General features: G+C 35.9%; 1 protein-coding gene across 4 annotated transcripts in view; it reads left to right on the top strand.

The window, feature by feature from the left end:
- EPHA6 (EPH receptor A6) overlaps positions 1-26261 on the top strand; it is an 887146-nt gene that overhangs the window by 361905 nt on the left and 498980 nt on the right. Inside the window, exon 1 of one of the 4 annotated variants that reach the window (XM_045088244.1) lies at positions 8295-8441. The exons of the other annotated variants lie outside the window; for them this stretch is intronic. The gene's annotated coding sequence lies outside the window, so the exon portion shown is untranslated. Of the gene's footprint in view, positions 1-8294; positions 8442-26261 lie in introns of those variants that run through there. 4 annotated transcript variants of the gene reach the window in all.

The raw sequence follows: 26261 nt of genomic DNA on the forward strand, positions 1-26261 counted from the left end.
TGCCAGGATATCAGAGTCAGAAGATTTTTGGAAAATTAAGTTGTATTACTATAGTATCAGGAAACATAACATTGGCTAGAGTCTCAATTCTACAAGTACTCCCAGAAACTTTCCACTTATCATTATAAAATTATTAGTCTAATACTTATTCAGGCAAATATAGTCCATAATTCAAACAGGAGGTGAAAATAAAAGTTCATTTAATTTAAATGCATAATCTTGGAAATTATTAATTCCTGCCAAAGACACATATGATGCATTTAAATACAAGTATGCACCAGGCTTTTTACTTTTCTGTGTTTGTAGACACTTTCTAGATTGCAAAATAAATCATGCAATGATTTATGCCCAATAATTACTTTTTAAAATTCTATTTAATAAATTGAAGTTATCTGAAACAGTCTATTTATAATCATTAGAATATTTGGCAAACTGATTTAGTAATAGTAGACAAACAATGGTTGATGACTCATCTTAAAAAGGCAAATAGGAAAACTAGATTTATGTCAGGGATACCAAATGTAATTTAAGCAACCTAAAGCTTTATCTCTTGAGTATCACCTCTATTCAAATAGCTCCAGGGCACAGAGGCTACCCCAGACACTGGGCATGTGCTTTTGACTCTGACCTCTAACATAGTGATTTATCCAGGAGCAGGCACAGCTGGACCAATTAGAATCCCTCTTCTTGGAAAGGGAGAAATATAACAGCCAAGAGTTGAGGAAGATGAGTCATGCTGGTGGGCATACTTCAGAGTAAAGGCCCACTTCCCTCTGCTACAAAAGATCCTCAGGAGGTACCTGGCCCTCTCTCTGACCTTCTGAAGGTCCCAGTTGTTTTTCAAAAAATTGCACCTTGTGTTTCTTTCTTTCTGTTTGCTAGTTTGGCTTATACTGTCCACAACTCAAATAACATTAAAATATCTCTCTAATATAGTTTCATAAAACAATAATTTGAGATTTTCCTGAGATAAATAATTGTTTCCTACTGAAATTCCTTAAGAATACTGACTTTCTCCCCAAATTTGTCATTTAATTCCATATTACAGACTTGTTCCCTAACAGGGAACAATATTGAATATGTATTTAAGAAATACACAGAATTGTCAATTTCACATTGACATTTTTTATAGATTGGTTATTATCAATTGGCTGTTCAAAGCTATGTTTTATTATTCTTTATTGTTAGTATATTGTGGTTTCTCTCCTGGGACATAAGCAGCATTTGCCCTTATGGAAAATTAATGAAGTCAAGATAACTATATCTTAATCTTGTCAGAAACAAAAAGAAATCAAGAAATGGGTCTAGTTTCAACCAGTCCTGATGATTTTGTGCAGGAAAAAGTAGCTCCAGGAAGTCTATTCTAGGAGAAAGTACCTTTAAGAGAGTTGGCAGTTTTCTTCGTTGATATTTGAAAGCAATGTTACTTCCCATATGGCTTCATATCAGAAAAGACTATATAATTCAATGTCTTAAATGAGAAAGCTTGAATTTTGCAAGTAATGAAGCTAAGGACACAGCCTTTGTTTTGCTTCAAAGTGGGACCTAAAGTGCCTAGGTCCCAATAGCCAGAGGAAATAAAGACAAAAAATTATAATAGAAATGTTCAACTATGGCAGTTTTTCCTTTTGTTTTTGTGGAGGAAGGGTAAAATGTTTTATTTATTTTATTTCTTAAAAGATTTTATTTATCCACTTTGAGAGAGTTTTCATCTGCCAGTAAAATGGGTAGAGTTGGGGAGTAGCTAAAGGGGAGGAAGAGGGACAAGCAGATTCCAGCTCTGAGCACAGAGCCCTCACCCTGGGCTTGAGCCCAGGATCCTGAGATCAGCACCTGAGCCAAAACCTAGTCTGAGCTTAACTGACTGCACCACCCATGCACTCCTAATTTCACTTGCTAATGCTTTGCATTTGAAATTCATAAAGGATTTTCATATATATCTCTAACTTTCATGTGTGATCTGAGAAGTAATCATAGTAACCCATTTTCAAATGAGATGTGACCAAGTAGAGTCCATGTAATTTTCCAAATATCATCCCATTGACTTAAGTTTTAAGTAAAAATTAGATACAATCCCATAACTTTGGAAAAATGTTGATTATCACAAGAAATAAAAATAAATCAAATTAAAACAATGATATACAACTTAAAATTATTAATTAAGATAAAAATAGGGATAGTAAGCAGCAGAAAAAATTATTCCTTTCATATAAAACTGTTAGAATCAACAACACCTTTCTGCTGGCAATTTAATGATATATTGAAAAACAATATAATTGATTACCAACAATTCCGTCAAGAGTTTATCCCAAGAAAATAATCGTGAATGAGCATTAGCTATTTTACAACAAAATTAGTTATATTTTTGTTAAAACTATAAGAAAATAGAAACAATGTAAAGTGTAATAAGAGGAAATTGACTAATTAAATTACTATATATCATATATTTAAAGTACTATCCAGCTGTCAAAATGATTGTGTAGAAATCAACTTAAGAACACAGAAAAAAAGGGGCGCCTGGGTGGCTCAGTGGGTTAAAACCTCTGCCTTCGGCTCAGGTCATGATCCCAGGGTTCTGGGATTGAGTCCCGCATCGGGCTCTCTGCTCAGCAGGGAACCTGCTTCCTCCTCTCTATCTCTCTGTCGTCTGCCTCTCTGCCTACTTGTGATCTCTCTCTGTCAAATAAATAAATAAATATCTTAATAAATAAATAAATTAATTAATTTTAAAAAAACACAGAAAGATGTTCACATTTTATTAAATGAAAATAATGGTTTGAGATAGAATGTATATATGTGTTCATAAATAAAATTAAATGTTGTGTGTACATATACAAATATTTCAGATATATATAATATTAGTTGATATTTTTGTTAGTTTAATTGAAGAAAAAATTTTGCTTATATGTACTCTGCAATTTTTTGCAGTGAACATGAATCTCCTTTGTTATTACTCCCATAGAATTTAATTATTTCACTTATGTATAAATATAGATTTTTTATATCATTTCATTTGAATGCTGTGAAGAGTGATGACTTAATAACTACAGGTCATTTCTGAATACCTAGAATGCGAGTAAAAGTTTTAACATCAGCAATTAGTATAGCTTTATTTATAATTAGAACATTGTGATAGATTAGATAAAAATGAGGCTACACTCAATTACGCTATTGTCCAGCTGTATTTTATGTCCTCACTATATTTTATGAATTGGAAGTGTCATCACCCTAGTTCAAAGTTTCTCAGACATGCATTTTGAGGGAAAGCAAAGGAATATTTCATACATTATTCATATTCTTTACAAATTCATGTAAGAACAGGTATGTTATTCTAGATAGGATTTTCCTTTGTCAATATCTTTTATCTTCTTTCATTGAAAGTGATGACCTCATTTTATAATATTAAACATGTTAGCTATTCTTGGCTGTGTTGGTTGGCTGTGTGTGGTGTACATGTGTGCACACACATATACATGTATGTTTCCTGAACATAGCTTCAGATTAGATCCCGTCAGTCAGCATGGTAAATTTGTTCGGACTCCAGACCTTCCTTTTCCATTAAATTAACCAATCAATGTCTGAGGCAATCAATGGATTCTGCAGCAGCTGACATACATTCAGCAGCAGCCCAGTAGTAGGATTAGTTCAGTTCTATGGTATAGTTATAGTCTTTTTTCACAAGATAATATAGTGAACTCACTACTTGAAAAAACTTTTAAAGTACCAATAAAAAATAATATGTTTTATATAGTTTTATAGATAGAATTATAAAAGTATACACCTGAAATAATTTTCTGTACCATTATTTTAGAACAGTAGTGATCTACCTTTGCCGAGGTATTTTATTTTACAAAAGACCCCTTACGCTTTTCCTTTTCTTTTTTTAATCTTGAGATTGACTATCATTCTTAGAAATAAAAAAAAAAAGAGAGAGGCGTCTTCAAGGTTTTTTTTAAAGCAGTAGAAATTAATATAGTGTGTTGTGTTTTCAAAAGTAGGGAATTGTTCTTGCATTTTAAGTTCTACACCCTGGACATAACTCCCAGTCTACTGTTTCCATGGCCTATGGTTTCACTATCTGGATTGTGCTTCCTTTACCAAGATGTTCCTTTGCCATATCTGAAGTAAATATTAAAAAACTATGCCTTTCGGGATGCCTGGGTGGCTCAGTTGGTTAAGCAGCTGCCTTCGGCTCAGGTCATGATCCCAGCGTCCTGGGATCGAGTCCCACATCAGGCTCCTTGCTCAGCAGGGAGCCTGCTTCTCCCTCTGCCTCTGCCTGCCATTCTGTCTGCCTGTGCTTGCTCTCCGCCCCCCCTCTCTGATAAATAAATAAAATCTTTCAAAAAAAAAAAAATATGCCTTTCTCGGGAACTAAGCTGACCTCACAGTCTGCTTTCTGTTGGTAGAATTTGGGGCCCAATAGTTGTTTTTAAGTTTTTAATTTTTCTAATACAGACTTGTAGGTTTTATGGCAGTACAGCTCACAACTCTTAAGAACTTGGTTATATTTTCATCCATTAAATCTAACCTGTTCCATGTGTTAAACTCATAAATCTTGTTCTAATGCCTCTCTCTCAATTTAACTGTCAGTACCTAGACCTTGGGAGAGCCAAAGTATCTTGGCTGTAGTATCTTTTCCCATAACCATTTTGTCTTAAAGGACTTATTGGGGACCAAATTAATCAGTTCAAAAGTTCTAATAAAGTATGTGGTAGTCTAGCCCTTGAGTTAATTTCTCAGCGTTTGCCACTGAAAACATTTCTCAATGGATAGAGATGAGAAACAACCAATTCTTTCAACCCTTCAAGACATGAATCTTGAGTAGCTATTTACTTCCACTGCTCTTTGCAAAACATCCAATTTCATGTGTGTGTTTGTGAGCTCATCTCTTCTTATGACATTGTCAAATATAGCCAATAGCATTTAAAACACATTAGTAACATTTAATTCCCCAGTCTTTTCATCTAAAACTAAATGCCATTTGGCGTGTTATCAATTTACCCAGTGTTTCACCACCATATAATATTGGTTATCATCTTCCCAGCTCAGTAACTATTCTGTAGCCTGACCTAGGAGATGACACCACATATTTTAGAGTTTGGGTTTTTCTTTAATATAAACACCACATTTTTAGCACTAATTCATGTAATAAGTCTTCTACATTAGATAGTTTATGTTATGAAAACAAATGGCCCAAAATATCAATTGTGGCTTCAATAATTATCTCACCTCTTGTTTACTTTATATGTTTGCTATGGGGCTTAGCCCTATGGCTCTTCTTCATTCTGTAATACAGTTTGAGGACCACCCCTTTTCTGAGATTTGTTGTTGGGAGTCAGAAGGAAAGGAGAAATGGTAGAATGAAGCAATGACTCTTGAGGCTTCTACTTACAAATGACGTATATCATTTGTGTCCCTATTATATTGGCAAGACACAGGATCAACCTAATGTCAGTGGGTAGATAGGGTAGGGAGGAGCAGTTAGGATAGTAAATGATTAGAAATAATTATACAATAATTGACACCTTCCTTTGAAATTAAGAGAATGCAAATTAAAATGTATGAAATATCATTTCACACATCCCTGATTGGTAAAAATCCAAAATGTTGATTTTACCATCCATCTTTGAAGATGTGGGGAAATAGAAACTCTCATTCATTGCCATTGAAACTATAAGCTGGCTTAATCACTGTAGAGAAAAATTTGGTAACATGTAGTAAAGCTGAAGATTATGTAGTCTATGATCCAGAAATTGCATGTTTTCCGGTATATTTTCCTACATGCCTACCTGATAACATGTGCAAGGAGGTTTATCACAGCACTATTATTTTTTTAATTTTTTATTTTTTTATAAACATATATTTTTATCCCCAGGGGTACAGGTCTGTGAATCACCAGGTTTACACACTTCACAGCACTCACCCAAGCACATACCCTCCCCAATGTCCATAATCCCACCCCCTTCTCCCAAACCCCCTCCCCCCAGCAACCCTCAGTTTGTTTTGTGAGATTAAGAGTCACTTATGGTTTGTCTCCCTCCCAATCCCATCTTGTTTAAAAAACAAATTGTTTTATTTTTTAATTAGGAGAAGAATAAATATTTTATTTTTTTTTAGACTTTTATTTTTGTATTTGAGAGAGAGAGAGAGAGAGAGCACATAGTGGGGAGATGCAGAGAGAGAAGCAAGGAGCTTCTCATCCTGAGCAGGGAGCCGAGTACAGGGCTCAATCCCAGGACCCCAGGATCATGACCTAGCTGAAGGCAGATGCTTAACTAATTGAGCCCACTAGGTTCCCCAAAACACAATAGTTTTAAGTAACATAAGTGATCAGCAATATAGAAATAAATTATAATATTTTCATATAATTGGATGTTAGACATCATTTACAGTGAATCAACTACATCTATATATTTTAACATGAATAACTTTTACAAATATTATTGTTGGGGAAAAAAACAAATTTCAGTGTTGTAAGTTGTCTGCCACTGTGACATTATTACATTCTATTTTGCTGAGGATACTAGAAACTTTTCTACAGGATGTCTGTAAATTCTGGACAGGTGAAAATATAACACCATGAAGGACAACTTCTATCTGTAAAAACTAAATAATATTATCTATGTTTTCAGACTTTATGGACACTATAGTATGAGATCTGGCAAAAAGTATGAGTGAAGATTATCACCATAACAATGTTTTTAAAATGTCTTAAATTGTTTAAGAAATATACCTTGAAAAACACAAGCTTGCTTTCAGAGCACAGAATCATTCAGATGCTATGGAAGCTAGGTCAGGTAAGGTTAGTTGCCTAAATTATTATTGTTTCTAAGCAGGGACAATGAATAGTGAAATTAAAAACAATCATATAATTTTTTGTTGTTATTTTCTCCAAACAAAATTATAATGCTTTTTAAATGTATGGGCATTTCCATGTTATTATTTAGGCAAGAAATGGGTAAAGTAGAATGGAATTCTGATTATATCTCTTTAGAAAGATGAATGTAGCCTCAAAAATATCCTGTATCCCTACCTCCACTTTTCACCACAAAGTCCTTTTACTTTTAACCTTTTGACTTTAGAGATGGGAAATTATTAGAGTTTGCTCCAAGAGATGCTTATAATAATCATAGGTTTACTGTTTGCTTTTCAAATTTTAAGTCATTGTATGGTCTCTACTTAGTTCAGAAATTTTAGCTTCTACGAAATAAACCATTTCTACTTTTACAATACAAAAAAACAAACAAACAAACAAAAAAACAAACAAACCACGTAATATTTCCAAGATGCTTATAGATTTCCTGGGGGTGGGGGGGGGAAAAGAGAGAGAGAGTTCAGGGCTTTATAATTTGGTAGAACTTCCCTCACTGTGGGTGACAGTATATAATATGGGTGATGAATAAGGATCCAATTACACCTGAATGGAAATACCAGAATCTTTCATAAATTCTTTCATAAATTGACCCAAGCACTAGTGGTGGGCAGGGTCAGTAGAAACCGCTTATGAGAGTTTGTGTAATTTGAATATCTGTAAGGCCTAAGTGAGGACACGCTACAATTCTGAAAGAACACTACACAATGACCAAATCTACACTAGTAATAGGTACTATCATGTTTCATCCTTTCACTCTTACCACTTCAGAATTCACTGGCTTGTTGAGGCTAGATTTTATTCTTTGAAGAATTAATGTGCTCTAGGAGCAGCCGTCAGTGAATGACTGTTGTGAACAAACATCCCAACTTCCTCAATTCTTTGGTGGGATAATTCTCAGGTGCCTGTTCTACTCTTGTCTCCCAAAGTTTCCCAGCTGGGTTAAACTCTGTAATCATCCATTCTGGTAGCTGGCTTAAAAACAACTTTTTAAGGTACTGCCTTCCTTCCTTATTTCATTACCCACCCAATCCCCAACCCGATCTGGCCTACTTTACTTTCCAGATAAATGACTTAGACTGGATGTTTATTTCAGAGTCAACATCTGAAGGAACCCCAATTAAGGTAAGAGTGTTGCCTTCTATATCCTAACTCAGCTTCTTAGCACAGTTTTAAAGGAGGTATTATATTTCAAAGAGAAATAAGGAGACTCTTTAGTTAGAAGACATCTTTAAGGTGTCCTCAGATCTGAAAACATTGATGGAGCTGTAAGGATCCATTACAGGAGGGAAAAACAAACAAACAAACAAACAAACTGTCTGTGACTGTTTAAATTCCCCTGGTGCGGTCATCTATATCTGGAATAACTTTGATTCTAGATTCAGCATAATTGTGAGCTCTCCTCTGCTTGCTGTTCCAACTTCCAGCTTCTAAATTCTAACCCAATAACTACAGAGCTCCCTATCCCTGGCTTCACTTTACTAAGTCTGCATAGGCTATGATATAAATAGCACTCAGGATTGTTCAGCTGCATCTTAAGAAGACCTAAGGGGATAAGGTAAAACGAGTGAGTACTTTGCTTTGGCCCTTTTAATTCCTAAGATTTTCAATTGGCTGAAGGAACCAAAACTAAGTTTACATAGGGATAAAAACCAAACTTAACAGAAGGGAGATTTTCTTACTATTCTTTCCTTTGCTTCATGTTCTTGAAATAATAAAGCCACTTTTAATGAAAAATCATTAAACCAAAGATTTAATATTGAAAGTGCCAGTGTCTGAATACATTTCATGTTTAAGAATGAACTCAAAATTAGAGAAACAAAATCGTTTTCACTGGTTTGAAAGTCGATATTTCTGTCTGTATAATTTCCTCCTCCAACTTGGATGGCAACGGCGACACAGAAGGGTCTGGCATTTATTCAGCCTGCTTCTCCCTCTGACCCGCCCCCTCTTATGCTCTCTCTATCACACACACACACACACACACACACACACACACACTGTCTCTCTCAAACAAATAAAATCTAAAAAAAAAAAAAAAGGCTAGTACTCTTGTTTCCTTTAAGAGTTTGCTTACCTACAGTTGAGCTGAGTTTACTGGCCAAGCAGAACATCAGAGTCCTGAGGCATTAGGGTTGTTGGTATAGCAAATATGAGACAAAGAGAAAGTTGGAAGAGAGTTCTCCTGGCTCCTTAGGTCTCCTTCCACCTTAGCTAGTGGCAAGCATCTTGCTTGAAAAGAGTAATATAATAATGAATTTGTTTTTTGTTATTATTAAACCATTAATGAGAGATGGCTAGGAACTATGACTTTTTTCATAGAAAGGGGACATGATCTGGGGGTGAAAGCAAGGTAATTATCTGGGTATTATTTTTTTCCTAATTTCATTCAAAATTGTAGAAATGGGTTACAGGGAACACACCTGTCCTGTCATGGTACTTGTCAACCCTGGCTGCACATTAGAATAATTAGAATAACCTTGGAAACTTTGGAGAATGCCCTCACCTTCACTTCCCAGAGATACTGACTTAATTGGCCTGAGGCATGACTAGGCCACCAATAACTTCCAGAGTTCCTCAGGTGATTTATTTTATTAACATGTAATGTCCTTAGGTGATTTTAATCTGCCCCTTGGGTTGAGTGTTGGAGGATTGAATTTAGAGCAAGACAGTATGCATTCTGTCTTTGCCTGGTTTTGCCATCTTTGTCAGTCTTAACTTGTGTGGAATCATATTAGTTCTGTAAACAACCAATGTTTAATTCCAGATATTGACATGTATTTACAATGTAAAAGATACAAATATGAATCTGGAAATTGTCTCTGACCTCAAGGAATTCATGAGCTACTGTACGGGGTTGGGGATGACCACAAGTTAACTTAAATATGGACCTTAACTGATGCAGATAAATCATGGAGAACAATGGCAGCAACAGCTGTCTTGTTAGATAGAAAAATCTCAAGCTCATGAAGAAACTCAGATTCGAGGCCAACTTTGAACAACAGTATTCTAGGTTAAAGAGCAGTATTTCCAAAGGCTCTGGAGGATGTAGAGTATGTTTGGGAAGCAAAAGTAGCATAGGGTGGCCACACTAATTGACACAATAGGCAAGAAGTTATGAAGGCTTCCCAGGACCAAATTGTGAAGGGTCTTAAATACCAGGCTCTAATTCACACATGACAACTAATAGAAATGTGATAGCAATGTCAAAAAATTTTGTTTACGTTCTGAGAAATAGTTCCCAATTACCATCTAGACTCCTACCTGTGTCAATGCTACAGAGTGGTTTTAATTGACAAAAACCAGGAATCATACTCAAGTTTGAAAGCAGAATGCATTAAGTTTTAATCATCACTCCATATTGTCTCTAGGTTCTATGTATATTGCAGTGAGATAAATCCTTCCTACCTGATAAAGTGGCTGTGACTGATTGAATGAGATGCTGCATGTATGGTGTTTCACTGCCTACCTGATACATATTAAGTGCTCAGTAAATTATGTATTTCTGTCCTGTGATGCTTTCAATCTGGCAGCCTCTGTGTCTGTGTTCTCTCCAGCAATGCAAGCATGCACACTCAGCATTTTCCCTTGTGCTGCTTAGTTACACAATGACTGACAGTCTCCATTACCCAGATTCTTAGTATAGTTTCTCAGTTCTCTCATCCAATTTAATTCAATAGGTGTTTGCTAAGAGCTTACTAGTGCACAGCAGACCATTTAGGAGGCCTGCAGTTGGATATAAGAGGACACAAAGATGAATATGACATAGTCTCTGCACGCCAGGAGCCTGCAGTCTAATGGGTGAAATAGATATATTCATAAACACTTAATAAAAAGCCAGTGTGGACGTAGCTTTGATTGCCTGCTGAAGGCAGAGATAAGGAAGTTGTAAAAATCTGAGAGTTCTGTGCAGTTTAATTTTTTAATTAGGCCCAAGCATAATGGCTGCTTTAGGTTGGTTGGAAACATTTGGCAAAAAGCCTAAGGTACTGTGGTTCAAAAATTATACATGATTTATAATCAAATTGCATCTTAGGAAATAGAAGAAAACATGTCTAATTGCTCAGTTTGTGAATTTTATCTATTTTTCAATAACCAAGAAACAAAAACTAATTTATCAGTTAGACATTGGTACTGCATATCAAAATGAGTGTGTTCAAGATATCAAGATATATTTTATAGAATTCAGTAAATGAGAATTTCATTTCCTCCAATAAATTATCAAGAAGTGACCCTTGTTAGTTTCTCTAAAGTCTCTTCAAATCATTGAAGTACTTTACTCATGAAACACATCTATAAAAAATGTGACAACATAGAAAATTGTCTTGGGGAGTCTTTTGATTTGCATTAGTTTTGCTTCTTTAATCTTAAATATCTTATAAATCATTTAAATTATTTTTTATAGTTACAGTCAATATAACCAAACTGAAATTTACTTGAAACCTATAATCTATTAATCATATTTACAAAAACTTGAATTCTTAATTCAGGTACTTTTATTCTCTATCCACTGTGCATGGCATCTGATTCACATTAGCTTACCTTCTATTAAAAATAAAAATATACAACCATTGGGGCTTTATTTATTGTTAAAGTAAACATGTCTAAAAAACATGTCTAAAGTAAACATGTTTAAAAATATTATCTAATTAGGAAGGATACTTTGCAGAAAGCAAATATTGAGTTCTTTTCAATAATTTAATAACCTCTTTTTTTTCAAGTTAAAGGAACAGAATTGTCTTTTTTATATAACACTAAGATATCGTAATTAAACTGCTGGCATCTTTCATCTTGCAGCTCTGCCTCAGTGTTCTCATCTGTAAGGCAATAATACATATTGAATAAAGCTAATTCTGGCTTCCAATCTTAATTAAGAAAGTGCTGTTATATGCAGCAACACATAGCCCTTACATTTCCCAATACCCAATACCCAGTGAAGACATAAATTCCTCACTGCCTGAGTTAATACTGGCACACAGGCACATAAGGACCAGAATCTTCATCACTAGCTCATAATTTTTGATTGCTCATCGTTGGCAGGTTACTCTAACTAGGCACTCTAATGGGTACACACATCACCAAACATGCTGACACCATTGCTTTTACATCTGAGGGTTCCACGAAGGCAAAAGAAGCCTCAAGGAGATGAGAGTAATGGGGAAAACTGCATTTTATGAAGTAAGGAAAATTACTAAAAGGCTAGAGACATAAATGAATATTGCCCCTCAGATAGAACTCTTATATATACTCTTCATGCAAGAAACTCTTTTATGATACTCAAAATAGTCCCTCTTTCTGAGAACAAAGATCATGTTTATTGTAGAACTAAGAGAGAACTGTTGAAATTGATTGAGAACATTCTGAAGAAGTCCAAGGTCCAAGCTCTGGTAGGGGCATCCTGAGGGTATGTTAAAGAAAGAATATTAAAGAATTTATCTTCTCCAGAAAAAAGTGATAACAATTTACTGATAATTGACCTGGAAGATAATTGACCCTATATTGACCATCAGAGTCATAATCACCCATTCAACAAATACTTACTGAGTAAACTCGTGTTGCCAAGTTCTGTTCTAGGCACAAGGGATAAGTCATAAACAAAAATGATGTTTTCTGGTCTCAAGAATAGCAATAAAAACTAATAAAAAAACCAAAATTTAATCTTCTAGTAATATTATGCAGAGAATAAGAACACATGATGTGATAGAATCTACTTAGAAGATCAATTCTAAAGCACAAATATCTGCTGTATTCCAGAGGAGAAAGAGGGACAGTATGACTGGGACAAAATGAGGGTAGAGGAGGGGATTGGAGAGGTAGGCAGGGTCCAGATTTTACAGAAGTGCATTTTAAGCTATGTAAGCAATATAGATTTTATTCAAAATGTAATTCTAACAATCAAAGGGTTTAAACAGTGAGGTGAAAATATTTTACTCTAAAGTCTCTGCCTGTACATGCTGACTTACATTTTTAAGAAATTGCCCTGACCATAATGTAAAATTTATTGTAAGGTCCTGGGTGAAAAGTAGAATCATTGGAATCATTTAGGCAAAAGATGATGGCAATGTGGACTTGGAGATAAAGGGATAGATATAGCATCCATTTGGGAGTTAAAGACACAAGAATGATGTAGAGATTTGCCAGCTGAAGGCAAAGTTGGGCCAAAATAAGACGTTTGACATTTATACAGATTGTTCATAAGTGGGGAAGTTGCCACAAAACAAGTCATCAACCAAACCATAGTGTTTTTACACCAAAAATACTACAGGTGGCATGGATTATGATGCTTCAAGAAGAAGGAAAGAGATAAGAGAAAGCTGATGAAATATTTAAGGTGTAGAGTTCTGAGGCCCGATTATAGTGTGGAGGAAATCTTTCCTCCAGGAAATCCAAGCCGTCAGAAGGCAGGAGTTCTAAATCCACCCCTGGTACTGTTCCAATTGAAATTCTGAGGAATGAGTGTATCTTTCTAAATTTTTGTGTCCTTTGTAAAACAAGAGGGCTGTGGAGTATTATCTTATAGTTACTAATAACTTAAATATTTCATCGTCCCTATTGTATTAGTTTTTTACTTCACAAAAGGACAGGTGAGTGGCCCCTGGGTGGCTAATTCAGTTAAGCATCTGCCTTCAGCTTAGGTACTGGTCCTGGGGTTATGGGATCTAGCTCAGCAGGGATCTTGCTTCCCTCTCCTTTTGCCCTTCCCCTGCACTCATGTGCTCTCTCTCTCTCTGCTGTCTCTCTCAAATAAATAAATAAAATATTTTAAAAAACCTTAAAAAAAGAAAAATGTGTGAGACATGTATGATAAAAGTTATATAATTGTGTTTTTTAAATAATTTTTTCATCAAATTATTAACTATTTTAAACCTTGAAAATAGTCCAGAACTTTGAAAAGAGTAAATTTTATTCATATGAAAGGCAATACTGTTTAAGAAATGATGAAATTATAAAATATTTGCCTTATGTATTGAGTAACTATCCACTTTCCAAATAGCAATTTCATTTTTTTTAAGAGTTATTTATTTGAGAGAGAGAGAGAGAGGAGAGGCACGCAAGTTGGAGGAGGGGCAGAGGGAGAAAATCTTCAAGCAGACTCCTTGCCAAGCACAGCGACAAGGGGCTCAACCCCAGGGGCGCCTGGGTGGCTCGGTGGGTTAAAGCCTCTGCCTTCGGCTCAGGTCATGATCCCAGGATCCTAGATCGAGCCCCACATCGGGCTCTCTGCTCAGTGGGGAGCCTGCCTCCCTCTCTCTCTCTGCCTGCCTCTCTGCCTACTTGTGATCTCTGTCTTTGCAGGTAAATAAATAAAATCTTAAAAAGGGGGGGGTGGGACTCAACCCCATAAGCCATGGGATCATGACATGAGCCAAAATCAAGAGTCAGACACTTAACTGACTGAGCCACCCAGGGGCCCCAATAGCACTTCACTTCTCACGTGTTAAGCTCCCAAAATATAAAGATCCCTTACATGATTAGATAAAATCATATATAAGGGAATCATTACACAGCACTTACTGTGTAAGAGATACTAAGTACTTTAGAAATATCAACTCAATTAATTATCAAGCTACCCTTATAAGATAAATGCTGTTTTTTTAAAATTTTTATTTATATTTTAAATTTCTTTTCAGTGTTCCAGAATTCATTGTTTATGCACCACATCCAGTGCTCCATGCAATATGTGCCCTCCATAATAACCACCTCCAGGCTTACCCAACCACCCACCCACCACCCCTCCAAAACTCTCAGATTGTTTTTCAGAGTCCACAGTCTCTCATGGTTCATGTCCCCCTCTAATTTCCCCCAACTCCCTTCTCCTCTCCATCTCCCCATGTCCACCTTGTTATTCTTTATGCTCCACAAATAAGCAAAACCATATGATAACTGATTCTCTCTTCTTGACTTATTTCACTCAGCATAATCCTTTCCAGTCCCGTCTATGTTGATGTAAAAGTTGGGTACTCATCCTTTCTGATGGAGACATAATACTCCGTAGTATTTGGACCACATCTTTCTTATCCATTCATCCATGGAAGGGCATCTTTGTTCTTTCCACAGTTTGGCAATTGCTGCTATGAGCATTGGGGTACAGATGACCCTTCTTTTCACTACATCTGTTTCTTTGGGGTAAATACCCAGTAGTGAAATTGCAGGGTCATAAGAAAGCTCTATTTTTAATTTCTTTCTTTCTTTTTTTTTTTTTTTTTTTTGACAGAGATCACAAGTAGGCAGAGAGGCAGGCAGGGGTGGGGGGAAGCAGGCTCCCCACCAAGCAGAGAGCCTGATGCGGGGCTGGATCCCAGGACCCTGAATTCATGACCCAAGCTGAAGGCAGAGGCTTTAACCCACTGAGCCACCCAGGCGCCCCTATTTTTAATTTATTAAGGAATCTCCACACTGTTTTCCAAACTGGCTGCACTAACTTTCATTCTCACTTACAGTAGACTAGGGTTCCCCTTTCTCCACATCCTCTCCAACACACATTGTTTACTGTCTTGTTAACTGGCCAGTCTAACTGGTGTAAGGTGGTATCTCAATGTGGTTTTGATTTGAATCTCCCTGATGGCTTGTGATGTTGAACATTTTTTCATGTGTCTGTTAGCCATTTGTATGTCTTCATTGGAAAAGTGTCTGTTCATGTCTTCTGCCCATTTTTTGACATGATTATTCATTGTGTGTGTGTTGTGTTTGAGGAGTTCTTTATAGATCCTGGATATCAGTCCTTTGTCTATATTGTCATTTGCGAATATCTTCTCCCATTTTCTGTGGTTCCTTGTTTTGTTGACTGTTTCCTTTGCTGTGCAGAAGCTTTTGATCTTGATGAAGTTCCAAAAATTCATTTTTGCTTTTGTTTCCTTTGCCTTTGGAGACATATCTTGAAAGAAGTTGCTGTGGCCAATGTCGAAGAGGTTACTGCTTATCTTCTCCTCTAGGATTCTGATGGATCCCTGCCTCATGTTGAGGTCTTTTATCCGAGGTCTTTTATCCATTTTGAGTTTATCTTTGTGTATGGAGAACGGTCAAGTTTCATTCTTCTATGCATAGCTGTCCAATCTCCCCAGCACCATTTATTGAAGAGACTGTTTTTCTTCACTGTACATTTTTTCCTGCTTTGTCAAAGATAATTTGAACATAGAGTTGAGGGTCAATCTCTGGGTTCCCTACTCTGTTCCACTGGTTTTTGAGTCTATTTTTATGCCAGTACCATGCTGTCTTGGTGATCACAGCTTTGTAGTAAGGTTTGAAATCAGGCAATGTGATGCTCCTAGTTTTGTTTTTCTTTTTCAATATATCCTTAGCAATTCAGGATCTCTTCTGATTCCATACAAATTTTAGGATTGTTTGCTCCAGCTCTTTGAAAAATGCCAGTGGAGTTTTGATCGGAATGGCATTGAAAGTATAGATTGCTCTAGGCAGAATAGACATTTTAACAAAGTTTATTCTTTGGAAGCTTGGGTGGTTCAGTGGGTTAAGCCTCTGCCTTCGTCTCGGGTCGTGATCTCAGGGTTCTGTGATGGAGTCCCTCATCGGGCTCTCTGCTCAGTGGGGAGCCTGCTTCCCCTCTCTCTCCGCCTGTCTCTCTGTCTACTTGTGATCTCTCTCTCTGTCAAATAAATAAATAAAATCTTTTAAAATAAGATCAAATAAAAACAATGTTTATTCTTCCTATCCATGAGAATGGAATGGTCTTCCATCTTTTTGTGTCTTCTTCAGTTTCTTTCATGAGTCTTCTATAGTTCCTCAAATAGAGATCATTTGCCTCTTTGGTTAGGTTTATTCCAAGGTATCTTATGGTTCTTGGTACTATAGTAAATGGAGTTGATTCTCTAATTTCCCTTTCTGTATTTTCATTGTTGGTGTATAAGAAAGCAATTGACTTCTGTACATTGATTTTATATCCTGCCACATTACTGAATTGCTGAATGAGTTCTGGTAGTTTAGGGGTGGAGTCTTTTGGGTTTTCCATAGAAAGTATCATGTCATCTGCAAAGAGAGTGTTTGACATCTTCATTGCCAATTAGAATACGTTTTATTTCTCTTTGTTGTCTGATTGGTATTTCTAGGACTTCTAATATCATGTTGAACAAGAGTGGTGAGAATGGGCATCCTCATGTTCCTGATCTCAAAGGGAAGGCTCTCAGCTTTTTACCATTGAGGATGATATTTGCTTGGGTTTTTCATAGATAGATTATATGAAGTTGAGGAATGTTCCCTCTATCCCTGTGCTTTGAAGTGTTTTAATCAGGAACGGATGCTGGATTTTGTCAAATGCTTTTTCTGCATCAATTGAGAGGACCATGTGGTTCTTCTCTCTTCTCTTATTGATTTGTTCTATCAAATTGATTGATTTGTGAATGTTGAACCACCCTTGCAACCCAGGGATAAAACCACTTGTTCATGGAGGATAATCTTTTTAAAGTACTGTTGAGTCCTATTACCCAGGATCTTGTTGAGAATCTTAGCATCCATATTCATCAGGGATATTGGTCTGAAATTCTCCTTTTTGGTGGGGTCTTTGCCTAGTTTGGGAATCAAGATAATGCTGATTAAATAAAATTGAATATTCAATTCAATAAATTCAATAAAATTGATAAATTTCAATAAAATGATTCAATAAAATTGAAGCAGAAGAAAAACTCCCAGACTCTTACTTCTTTGAAACAGTTTCAGTAGAATAGGTATTATTTCTTCGAAAGTTTCATAGAATTCCTCAGGGAATCCATCAGGTCCTGGGCTCTTGTTTTTTGGGAGGCTTTTGATCACTGCCTAATTTTGTTACTAGATATTGGTCTATTCAGATTGTCAATTTCTTCCTGATTCAGTTTTGGAAGTTTATAGTTTTCCAGGAATGCATCCATTTCATCTAGTTTGCTTAACTTAGTGGCATATAACTGTTGACAATAATTTCTGATGATTGTTTCTATTTCTTTGGTGTTAGTTGTGATCTCTCCCTTTTCATTCATAATTTAATTAATTTGGGTCTTCTTTTCTTTTGGATTAGTTTGGCCAGTGGTTTATTGATCTTATTGATTCTTTCAAAAAAACAGCTTCTAGTTTCATTGATGCATTCTACTGTATCTCTAGTTTCTACCTCATTGATTTCTGCTCTACTCCTGATTATTTCCCTTCTTGTATGTGGAGTTGGCTTAATTTGTTGTTGATTCTCTAGTTCTTTAAGGTGTAAAGAGAGCTGGTTTACTCTGGATTTTTCAATTTTTTTGAGAGAGGCTTGGATGGCTATGTATTTCTCCCTTAGGACCATCTTTGCTATATCCCATAGGTTTTGGATTGAAGTGTCTTCATTCTCATTGGTTTCCATGAATTGTTTAAGTTCTTCTTTGATTTCCTGGTTGATTCAAGCATTCTTAAGCACGGTAATCTTTAGCTTCCAGGTGTTTGAATACCTTCTGAACTTTTTCTTGTGGTTGAGCTCCAGTTTCAAAGCATTGTGATCTGAGAATATGCAGGGAATAATCTCAGTCTTTTGGTATCGGTTGAACCCTGATTTGTGATCCAGTATGCAGTCTATTCTGGAGAAGGTTCCATGTGCACTTGAGAAGAATGAGTATTCTGTTGTTTTAGGGTGGAATGTTCTGTATATATCTATGAGGTCCATCTGATCTGAAGTGTCATTCAATGGTCTTGCTTCTTTATTGATTTTCTGCTTGGATGATCTGTCTGTTACTGAGAGTTGTGTGTTAGGTCCCCTACTATTAATGTATTCATATCAATATGATTCTTTATCTTGATTAACAGTTGTCTTGTGTAGTTGGCTGCTCCTGTATTAGGGACATAAATATTTACAATTGTTAGATCTTTTTGGTGGATAGACCCTTTAAGAATGATGTAGTGTCCTTCTGTACCTCTGCCTACAGTATTTAGTTTAAAATGTAAAAAAAATAAATAAATAAAAATAAAAATAAAATGTACTTTATCTGATATGAGAATCGCTACCCCATTGAGGCCCATTGGCATGAAAAATGCTTCACTTTCAGTCTGGATGTATCCTTAGGTTCAAAATGGGTCTCTTGTAGACACGATATGGATGTGCCCTGTCATTTTATCCAATCTGCAACACTGTGCCATTTTATGGACGCACTTAGGCCATCCATGTGGAGAATGATTATTGAGAGATACGATTTTATTAACATCGTGTTACCTGTGAAGTCTTTGTTTCTATAGATTGTCTCCATAAATTTCTGTTCAATGATATTCTTTGGTTTTTTTTCCTCTTTTATAGAAACCCCCCTTAATATTTCTTGTAGTGATGGCTTAATGGTCACATATTCTTTTAAACTTTGTCGGTCTTGAAAGCTCTTTATCCCTTCATCCATTTTGAATGTCAGTCTTGCTGGACAAAGTATTCTTGGCTGCACGTTCTTCTCCTTTAGTGCCCTGAATACATCAAGCTCTTTCTGGCTTGCCAGGTTTCTGTGGATAGGTCTGGTGTTATTCTGAGGGGCCTTCCTCTGTACATAAGGAATCTCTTCCCCCTAGTTGCTTTCAAGAGCTCCTGTCTAAATTGCAATTCATTATTTTCACAGTGAGGTTTCTCGAGGTCTTTATAGATTCTGTGATTTTGGGGGGAAAACTTTCTGCCTCTAGGACACGAATGCTGCTTCCATTCACCAGATTGGGAGGAATATTTTCATGGAGAACTTGTTCAACTATATCCTCTAGTCTTCTTTCTTTTTCCTCCCCCTCAGGGATTCCAATAATTCTGACATTGGAACGTTTCATGGTGTTATTTATTTCCCTAATTCTGTTTTCATGGTCTCTAAGTTGTTTGTTCCAGGCCTCCTCCAGATCCTTTTTCTCTATCGGTTTGTCCTCTAGGTCACTAATTCTGTCTTCTGCCTCAGTTACCCTAGCTTTTGCTGTTTTTACAACTACTTCATAGATGAGAAAATGAGACATAGAAACATTCACTGATGTTCCTAAGGTCACATAGTTAATAAGTGGATGGGTCAAGATTTTAATCCAGCATATCTGGCACTAGGGTCTCTGCCTCTAAATATTACATTATATCTGAGGTTGATAAAGGAAGGCTTGTATTCTTGAAAATTTAACATAGAGAAAAAGTTCCTGGATTTCTATGATAAATTATTCTCCATCATCATGAGGAAAAGAACAAGACACTCAAATCCCACAAAAGGAATTGTGAAGAAATGAAGAAGAGACTTCTTAATCAAACACTCTAGTGCACTTCAGCAGAATTGATTGAATAAGAAAACAAATAAACAAACAAAGATTTCTGTGTCAAAAGCCCCAAACCCTATCCACAGTGATAGGGTTGCCATCATTAAGTATATTAAATATATTTAATAGATATTATTTTTAAAGATTTTATTTATTTATTTGGCAGAGAGAGACACAGCAAGAGAGGGAACACAAGAAGGGGGAGTGGGAGAGGGAGAAGCAGGCTTCCTGTGGAACAGGGAACCCAAGCTGGGCTCAATATCAGGACCCTAGGATCATGACCTGAGCCAAAGGTAGACGCCTAACAACTGAGCCACCCAGGCGCGACTTAATGGTTATTTTTAAAACCACACTTAATCTCTACCTTGTTCTTTGTCCTCATATTTTAAAAATGATTTTTTTTTCATAATGTCACTTTTTCCTCTTTTCACCACCACCAACCTTGATGTTAAATATTTCTTCTCAGGATCAATTCCTTGGTCTTCTACTCGGTCTCCTTGCTTCTTACCTCAGACTACTTTAATAGATTTGGTACACTGTCAACTGATTCCCATTTAAATTACACTTGCGTTTCTTCATTCAAACACTTCTGTGTTCTTTAATGTAAATATGAATTCAAGCTATTTTTCTGTGTTCTTTAATGTAAACTATTAATCTCCCTTTCCACTTAAGCGGGTTTTTTCTAAGTGTTTCTTGTGGTCACTCATTTTCCCCATCTTTTTTTTTTTCACATACTTTATATCTATTTTACCTTCCCATGGTCAAGACCTTTATTCACATTCACGCCGGGTGGCTCAGTTTCTCTGTGCCTTCGGCTCAGGTTGTCCCAGCGTCCTGGGATCGACTCATTTTCCTTTTTGCAGGGATCTTCTTCTGCCTCTTTTTTGCCTGTGCTTGCTCTCGCGCTTTTCTCTATTTTAAATTAAAATAAAATAAAAATCTTAAAAAAAAAAAAAATGCCACATCTCTAGGCTGATTTTAGCTACTGCACTGCTTATTAACATGTTTCTTCTTGAAAGTCTAGGCATTTATTATCCCTACCATTCATGAGGGGTTTAATCATATAGTGTCTAATATTATCATATAACTCGAGGTGTATACTCATTACCTCTTCACTGCATCTTACACAATCTCTACCCATGACTTCTCTATTATATGCTGAGTGAATAGTAACTGCAGTTAATTATGCATTTACCAAAGTTGTTCCACTTGAGAATAATCAAAGGTGATTGTACTTGAAAATGCAGTATCAGCTAAATGGTTTTTGCAATAGCACTGTTATTTTTATATTAATTTTCCTGTTTGTAAAGGTGCAAAAAAGGAAAATTACACATGCATTCAAATTAAAATATGCAGTCAAACATGGAAGCTGAATATATTTGTCAATACAGCAATTTGAGACAAAAGTTCTAAAATTGTAGACCTCAAAATAAAAGTATGTATTACAATTTGGGATTAATTTTCTAAATTGTCAGTGCTTGAATATAATATTTCTTTCATAACAGACATAGTAAAATTTTATGTTAATTCCTGGTAACTTTTGAAAGTGTTTCTGCCTCCTTGAAGCTGTATCAGAATATTTATAATTTATTAATATTTGCTGTATATTTAAAAATTAGTTTTGTAAGTCAAAGAATATCAAAAACCAAAATGTTTTTGGTTATTCATTTAACAAATATTTGTTGAACACCTAATATATACTAACCACTGTAGTAAAAAAATGAGAATTTTAACACAAAGATAGTTTACTCTTACAAGTGCTCACACATTGGCATTGAGGACCCTAGAATCATAACACTGCAAAAACAAATATCTGCTTAAATGGAAGCCCATGTAATATACACTTGCAACAAACATGAAAGACGAATTGTTCATGTTGATAATGAAATTTGGGGGCTCAATAACTATTTACCTAGGTATCTAGAGTATGAGTATGTCCCAATTTAAGGAAATGTGATACACAAATGCATAAGATAGATTAATTAGAGAGTTCGGAGCTGCATAAAGGAAAGTCTGCTAAGAATTACACTACTGTGTTTAAAATATTTATACATGCATGGATATAAAAGACTTACACAAAATTTGATGAGTATATAGCTTCTGATTAATGAGACTTATAGCTAAAATTGAAAACTGTCCTTATGGTTCCAGGTTTTCCAATGGCAACACTTATTATGAAATGCTCATGATGGTTCATGAAATGGTTCATGAAATGCTATAACTGGTTTTTCAGAAAAGCTCATGCTTGTTGTGAAAAATTATATTATCCAAGCACTAGCTTACAGATGATCTGCCTGTGTGCAAAAGAGTCCGGAAATTCAGTCTCAGGCCAATGGCATTAATACATGGAATGGATCTACCTGTTGGAACTAGGTATGAACCAAGTTAAGAGACCATATTCTGGTCAGAAACATCACATCTGTACAACCCGCACATCATAGTCTCTGCTGATTACACAGCCATATAGAGCTATTGCAAGCAATGCATTGAAGGTAGTGAATCTTGAGTGTCTGCTGTTGCCGCATGTTGAACGTGCCTTTATGATCCATGAGACTCTGTTATACCTAAACCATGCTGGATCAGTGTAGGTACTCTGCTTGTACTGGATAGAAGATGCTGTTCTAATTTACTTCAATTTAGTATTTACAGAACATTCTAATGAAATGTGAACCAAGGTTTCAATACCCTGTTTTAAAATGGTAACAGAGGTGAGGCAGCTGGGTAAGCATCTGGCTCTCACTTTGGCTCAGGTCCTAATCTTATGGTTGTAATCTCACATTTATGAGATTGATTCCTGCATTGGGCTCTGAGCTTAAAGTGGAATCTACTTAAGATTCTCTCTTTCCCTCTCCCTCTGCCCCTTTCCACCATGCTCTGTCTCTAAATAAGTAAGTCTTAAAAAAATAAAATAAAATTTTAATAGAAATGTGATAAAGCAAATACTGTTTAGTAACATCATTAGTTGTTATTCAACATAAGAATATTAACTGTGATATTGAATGCAAAGTAAAACAAACTATAAGTATGAAATTCAAGCACTTGGGTTTTATTATAGAGGGCTACTTATAGTGGAAATACATTGGAAACACCCATTAATATTTCAGCTAATGATATAAGTAATCATTTTGAACATCTACAGAAAATAGGAAGAGATATTATCTGAATATTTACTAATGGAAAAAATGGATTCAATGAAAAGGTTTAAAAATGTTAAATGATATTATAGTATTTTATCTTTATAGTTTTTAAGCAAAGAAGGTGGTGAATATTTTGGGTATCTGCTCTTCTTAACTTTATTCTATAATATCTCAAATAATTTTGACTAATTAGCATATTAATTATGTATAAAGCTAATCCATATAGCTGATGTTTGAGCTTCTGCTATGTCTGCAGTATTGTCCCAGTGCAATAGCATATATAAGAACCTTACTTTTAAGTAATTTACAATATAGTTCTTAAATGATATAAATAACAGGTATCAAAATGTGGAATACAGATGATAATTGCAATGACAGATTACTTAAGAAGAGATGAATTTGTGTGCCAGGAATATCTTCTAACATATTTATATATTCATATGTATGTGGATGTGGATGTTTGTTTATATACATTTACATTCACATAATAACAAGGTAGTGTCCCAAACAAAATTTGGGCTAAAGAATCAGAGAGACCTTGTTTGAAATCCTAGCTTGCTCATATAACCTTGAGCAACTCTTAAAGCCTTCCATCTCCTTATTTGTAAAATGAAAATGTTGATACCTACATCATTGGATTTTTTTTAAAGATTTTATTTATTTTATTTGACAGAGATCACAAGTAGGCAGAGAGGCAGGGAGAGAGAGAGAGGAGGAAGCAGGCTCCCTGTTGAGCATAGAGCCCGATGCGGGGCTCGATCCTAGGACCCTGGGATCATGACCTGAGCCGAAGGAGGCTTTAACCCACTGAGCCACCCAGGCACCCCCATCATTGGATTTTTGAAAGACTTAAATAGAATAATGTTTTTAAGCACCAATTCATTGTGGACAAGAAATTGTGATTATTATATTAATTATCGATATGCTTGATAACTCTATAAAAAGAACATGTACACTTTTCTTGTTAGTAAAATTTTTATAGTGTATAACTCAGCAATTTTTACATAGTTTTCTGCACCATTCAGCTACAGAAATACCACAAATACATGACAGCGGGACATTCACAATTGTCAGATTGAAGAATGGATTATAAGTTCGCTGCTAAGCCAGCAGAAGATATGGTTGTCAAACTTTACTGAGGTGTCAGAGTACTTGAGACTTAGAGCAATGATGAGTTAGTTTGCTCAGTGTTCAAATCATGCATGATGCAAGCCATTTTATGATGCATCTGTTCTTTAATTCTAGGTTGAAAGATAAAATGTCTTGCTTATTTTTTTCTATAAAATGGGGTTGTCACAAACGTGTCTTTTATGAAATAAAAGTTGTGAAATACATTTATATTTCTAATGGCCTAAATAAAGATATACTTGTTTTGCTTCTTAGGAAAAAAGATAAGTGTCTAAGAAGACATAAAACCATTAGTTAGAATTGTTCCTATTGACTAAATTCTACAAAAGAGTATTTTTTTTAAAGATTTTATTTACTTATTTGACAGAGAGAGAGATCACAAGTAGGCAGAGAGTCAGGCAGAGAGAGAGAGAAGCAGGCTCCCCGCTGAGCAGAGAGCCCGACGTGGGGCTTGATCCCAGGACACTGAGATCATGACCTGAGCGGAAGGCAGCGGCTTAATCCATTGAGCCACCCAGGCGCCCCAAGAGTATTTTTTATTTTGACATTTATTTATAATCCAAATACCATCACCAATTATTCTCTAAAAGTTATGGTTCATTCCTTCACTGCTCTGAGTTACAGAATAGGTACATTCCAGATAATGAGCCAACCAGTGTACTCTATGATGAGAACTCATACTACAGACTAAAAAGGACTTGGGTCATAACTTTGGCTCTCCTACCATTTGACTTTAAGCAAGTCTTTCAGTTACTCAGTGTGTCATAAGAAAATATCCCCAAAATTTAATGCCTTAAAATAACAACTCATTTATTTTGTTTATAAATGTGAAATTTTGACAGAGTTCAGCAAAGACAGCTCATCTCTGCTTCATGCAGCATCAGCTGAGGTGGTGATACAGGAGCCTGGAGAATCTACATTCTAGATAGCTCACTCACCTGGCTGGCAAGATGGTACTGATTGCCAGCTGGGAGCTCAGTCAGTGCTGTAGGCTAAGGTCCCGAGTTCTTTACCTGGGCCTCTCCATGGCTGCTTGGCCTTCCTCCTGACATGGTGGCTAGTTTCTAAACATAAGCATTCCAAAAGCAACAGCTCTATCACCATTGATGACCTAGCTAGCCTAGGAAGTCATATAGACTCCCTGTAGTCACAAGCACACCCAGATTCAGGAGATGGGGAACATGGACCTGAACTCTTTATGGAAAGAGTGTCCGTGAGATATTGTCGGAAGGGTGGAGAGTGGGAGATATTGTTGAGGCCATTTTTGGAAAACACAGTCTGCTGTAACAAGTTGCTTAATATCGCTCAACTTCAGTTTCCTTATCTAAGTAGTAATATGTTGGGCACCCTTCTGATCACTTTACACATAATAATTAATTAAATTCTCACAACACCCCCTGAGTTAGGTGCTATTACTTATCCCCATTTTTCAGACAAGGAAAATGATGCATAGAAAAATAAGTTGACTGAAATGACAGAGTTGGTAAAATACAGGAACAGAACTTGAGCCAAGTAATCTAGTTCCAAAGGCCACACTCTTTATTATCCTTTGTAATTGATTTTTATAAGAAAAACTAAAAATATATATATGAAGTATTTTGCACAAATATCTGGCTCATTCTGAATGCTCGATAACTACAAATGATTATGCTATAGCTATTATACTATATCTTACAGTTAATCACTGAATGTTTTCTCTTTGGGATAGTTTTTCTTATTCACTAAAGTAAATTTAGGCTGACTTAAGGAGTATAAAAGAAAAGAATATTGAAGAGAAAGTTAGAAACTGACATTACAGGAGCATCTGGGTGGCTCAGTGGGTTAAAGCCTCTGCCTTCGGCCCAGGTCATGATCCCAGGGTCCTGGGATGGAGCCTCACATCCCACTTTCTGCTCAGAGGGAGCCTGCTTCCTCCTCTTTCT

The sequence above is a fragment of the Mustela putorius genome, unplaced genomic scaffold (assembly GCF_011764305.1).
Source record: "Mustela putorius furo isolate JIRA1106 unplaced genomic scaffold, ASM1176430v1.1 tig00003834_pilon_pilon_pilon, whole genome shotgun sequence".
Classification (NCBI taxonomy): Eukaryota; Metazoa; Chordata; class Mammalia; order Carnivora; family Mustelidae; genus Mustela; species Mustela putorius.